Source organism: Panicum virgatum, unplaced genomic scaffold (genome assembly GCF_016808335.1).
Source record: "Panicum virgatum strain AP13 unplaced genomic scaffold, P.virgatum_v5 scaffold_5101, whole genome shotgun sequence".
Classification (NCBI taxonomy): domain Eukaryota; kingdom Viridiplantae; phylum Streptophyta; class Magnoliopsida; order Poales; family Poaceae; genus Panicum; species Panicum virgatum.
In genome coordinates this window covers 47,500-52,287 of record NW_024376471.1, presented here as the reverse complement: position 1 = coordinate 52,287, position 4,788 = coordinate 47,500, and the positions used below count along the sequence as shown (strand labels likewise).

The window sequence follows — 4,788 nt, the reverse complement described above, 5'->3', positions numbered from 1 at the left end:
CGCGTGGGACTGGCGCGGCCGCTGCGGCGATGACGGCGGTGGTGGCGTCGCCGCCTTCTCTACGCTCACGGGCGACCTGAGCCACTGCTTCCGCGTCGCGCACGGCCGCCAGCCCAGGTCCTTCACCGCCGGCGCGCTAGCATTCAGCTGGGGTGCTGGCGGTCGAGCTCCGGACCTCCGGCGGCGTGCGCTGGCAGTCGCGGAGCAAGCTGTTGGCGTCGAGCGGGAAGACCAAGGCGCTCGGCGGGACAGCGCGCCACCTCCGCTCCTGCTAGCCGCCGTCGTGAGGAGGAGCGGGCCGGGCCCATGGCCGGCGCCACGGGCCTCGTCCCTGTCTTCACCCCGGTGGCGGCGAGGCAGGAAGAGGCGGAGAGGCGACGCTCGCCGGCGCGGGACGAGGGCGCGGGGGAGGAGAGAGGCGACGCTCGCAGGCTGCCACAGGATCCGCCCGTTCCTCCGCGCCGTCGGTGGCCACGGGCTCCGCCTGCTCCTCCGCACTACTGGCGGGCGGGCGCGGCCTCCCGACCCCCGCGCGACTCCGGCCGCCCAAGCAGCCCCACCCGCTCCCTTCGCCCCTCTGCCTTTCCCCCGCGCCTCAATCTTCTGCCACCTCCGCCGGTCCTCCCCCAATGAGAGAGCCAACAGAGCAGGGGTAGGAGAGACATTTCCTATCTAGATTTTCCATACTTCCTTTTCTTTATTCGCTGGAAGCTGCCTCGGTGGACGCCGTTGGAAATCAGGGGCAAACGGATGATTCACACATGAAAAACAGGGGCAAACATGCAAACCTTAAAAAGAAGGGGCAAACATACAGTTGTAGGTACAAACGAGGGCAGATATGCAATTTGCCCTTTTTTAAAGTATTGTGGCCTTAAGGATTGAAGCTATAACCTTCGGCTAACACACAAGCAGAACCTCAAATTTAGTTTCTATATTGAAAAGTTGACCAAGTAGCACATACTACTAGCATGTTAATCCAGGCAAAAACAAGTGACCTACTCCTGCAAACAATAAGTTCAGTAGTGCAACTGGGGACAGCCCTGCTCAGACTCAGTGGAGCTTCTCCACTTGGATCTCCACCTGCAGGGTGGAGCCGCGGACGGGCTCCCCCGGCAGCGACACGACGCCGGCGACGTCCACACGAACTCCCAGCTCAGCCTCGCCGCGAACCGTGCCGTCCCCGCCGGCCACCACGCACTGCACGGTGCCCGCGCCCTGCCGCAGCACTAGGAACACCACGCGACGCCCCACGCCGCGCACGCGCCCGCGCCCCGCGGCGCCTGTCGGCTCCAGCAACGCCAAGTCCGCCCACGCGTACCCCTCCTGCAGCCGTCGGACCTCTCCCATGGTGGCCGCCGTAGTCCTCCCCCTCGTGGTGCTCACGTCCGAAAGCCATGGGTGTCTGGGAGCATAGGAACAAAAGAAGAAGGCAACGGCCACACAGTTTGACGGCCGCCGAAGTCTGTTCAAAGAGGAACGAATGGATTCGGGAGGAAAAGATAGGGGATTGGTGGGGGGAAGAGGAGGGTGTGCGTGGGGGTCCCACATGACAGTCCAAGGTGGCATACCCGTTTGGACCTCGTTGAGACCCGAACTGAGTTTAGGGACCCAATCAGCTACTTTCAGAGTTCGGGGACCGGGATGACACAGCGTGACAAGTTTAGGGACCGGAGATGTATTTTACTCTTTATCAATCTTATCTGCTTGTCTTTTCACCTCAATTTTCGTCCAAAGGAAGCTAAAATATTACATTCAATGTATCATCATACCCCAAAAAACTAATTATTTCACGTTACAAAAACTAGCCAATGCACTGTCACGGGTTGATCGGCTGGTGTCATAAGAATGCGAATACTCTTGGCTAGTCTATCTAGTATGGTTATGCTTGTTACCTATAGGCTATAGCAAGGAGAGGACGAGGGCACTGCAGCCACCCATAGGACCCACGGCGCCGGACATGCGGCGCCATCCCCCTTCCTATCGCACCCCTCCAACGCCCGCAGAACCCCTCGTCACATCCCACTGCTCCCGGCTACGGGGCCCGTGCTCGGGATGCTGCGCCACAGGGCCGGGCTTTGCCTCCTCCCTCGGCTCCACCGGCGCCACCCCCCCCCCCCACCTGCGCCAGAGCAACCGTCGTTTGGCACCCTCATCCCACTGCCCGTGGAGGCGCCCAGCTGTCCACACGCTGGTGAAGAGCAAGGTGCGAGCGCCGAGCGACGAAGAAGGCCGGTGCTCCGCGGGTCCTCCCGGCGCCTGGGCAGCTGCCTGGATAGTAACAGCAGCACTGTCTTCGGCGCACACCTACTGTCATAGATATGCTAGCTTGCCAAATGTCTGACACACGCTGCATGTGTTCGACAGAATGTCGACTAATAATATGTCCGTTTAGATCGCAGTGATCAAGGCTTTATTTGTCCAGTAAGTAGGCAGAACCGGTCCACTGATTACTTGAGCCACTCGCTATTCCTTTAGGCAAAAATTATTTCTAGGTATAATGGCCTTATATTTTGATCCAGTGATTTCAGTGGACAATGCTATGCTACTATTTTTAATATCCGTAGACTTAATATGCTTCACAAGGTACTGAAATTCAAACATGGAATAGGTAACAAAGGCTACCCTACTTGTACGACCTTTGTTAGCGTTTCTGGTACTTTAATTGTAAATTAGTAGTCGCTTGCATCTCGTTGTCCGTTGTGCAAGGCCAACTGAAGACTACGATTACATTGTATATTACCTTGCTAAATGAGCTTCCACCCTGAACTGTCAAACAACATTCTTTCAAAATAATAGGGAATTGCCTGAACAAAAAGATTGATTTTTTCCAAACATACAAACTAAAACTGAGTACTCCTAGCTAACACATGTAAACTATAAATCTTATTTGAGAGTTTTGCATTGTAATTTTTCTCATGTTCATAGTTGGCCATAATACTAGTGTGTTCAGGCAATATTGGTCACAGTACCAGCGTGCATTGGACAACATGAGCCATGTTGAAGTTAAAGAAAAGAAACAATAAATAAATCTCTATGCCTTCATAACATCACAAAGATACTAGTGGGACAATATGATAAGGAATCTGCCAGTACTGAATTTTCATTATTCCAAAGATACATGCACAAAGGCTGACTGTCCAGGCACAAACTATGACAACGAGTAAGCTACTTTTGCTTATACTCTCCCCCGAATCAGTTCTTCATACTTTCCTGTCTGTTAACCCTTTGATGCTAAAGCATCACTGATTCACTGTGATTTGAATCTTAATGCTACAATGCTTTGTATTGTCCTTATGCAAAAATGAGTGGGCTAAGTATCACAAATTAAAATTTTTATTGCTATTTTACCTTATGATCTATACTTCCTACTATACTGTAACTTTCAGAGCATGCAAGCTGATCCCAAAGATATCAAACTACTGAGCAGAAGAAGACCACCTGATTGAGTGCCATCTATAGTTCTATACATGTAGCATGTTGCTTAGCATTTTGGTGCCATCATAGCATTGTGATAGTTAATCTTTATATTATCATGGATTGGTTCACTCTGGTACTTCACTTTGATAGACACATTTTCTTGCTAGGGGTCGGGCGAGATAGGCCAACAAGTGCACTTGAATGCTGGATCTAGGCAAATGCTTCCATACTAGGAACAATACTCTAATGAAACATCGAGTTGCTCCAGAACAATAACAATGCACAAGACGGAATTTTCTGACCCAAATCTTAAGCTGGCCATCAGATTTTAACTCAGGTGACAAATTTACCTTTTTATTATTACACAACATTGTCCTTTTGCAATATGATCATCCTACGTATGCAACAGCTAACTATATACTCAGAATAGGCTATGGAACCATTAAAACATGGGATTAATCTGTTTTTTTAATGAACCTGCAGGAGAGCTGCATGTTATATTGAAAAGTAGGAAACGCCCAGAGGGGCGAAGGTAAAATTTACAAGGCAGAACAAGAAAAACGGAGCTCCAACAGCTGCCAAGTGGGATTAATATGTTTGATCTTGCTAATATTGACATAGTGTACTGGTCAACTCCATTGAGGGTGCGGCAAAGCCGCGCTGTGTTTCTAGTATATACTTATTATCATTTGAATGGACAACACACAATCAGGAGCTAGCACAAGTGCACAACTATTAACTACTATGAATAGCTACGTCAGTGCACTAATTAGTTGGACGATCCTTCAAGTTCGTGCTAGTGCACCTTGTTTGAAATCTTTCTTCCCTTTTCCTGCTTCTCCTATGAGTGGGAAGACTGCTAGTTGATGTATGCAGATGAGTCACAACTCTTCAGTCTCTCAATCTTTCTGCTTGTGTGCCATGTTTGTATACTGAATTCTGGGTGAGCTTTTTTCTTTGGTCCTGGTTCTACTTTTTGTATGTAGCAGTGCTGTTTTTTCTGTGAGGAGATGGTGTGATGATCAAATTTTTTCCCTATTGGTTTTATTGGCCACCATGATGGTGTGATGATCAAATTTTTTCCCTATTGGTTTTATTGGCCACCATGATGGTTCAAACTGTATTAGCTCTATCTGATCATTTCCTTCACAATCTAATTTTTTGAAACCGTTGAAGCCTTTATTTTATCTCTGCCGTGTTGTTTCAACGATGTTTCAACAATGCCGGTCCCAAGCCCGGATAAAGGAGGAGGGTTGTGTTAGGCGTGGCGAGCCAATGTAGAACCCAGCTACTCTTATGGAGATGAAACCCAAGAGAAAACCATTGGGGCGTAACCCTCTTAGCTGCGCGCCATATCGCAACCCGGGTATG

At 49.9% G+C, this 4,788-nt stretch overlaps 1 non-coding gene across 1 annotated transcript; it reads left to right on the top strand.

Annotated features, from left to right (window-relative positions):
* Positions 1–4,474: 4,474 nt before the first annotated feature.
* Positions 4,475–4,560, top strand: LOC120694347. Its single transcript, XR_005683448.1, has one exon. It is a non-coding gene; the product is annotated as a small nucleolar RNA Z102/R77 (small nucleolar RNA).
* Positions 4,561–4,788: the final 228 nt, after the last annotated feature.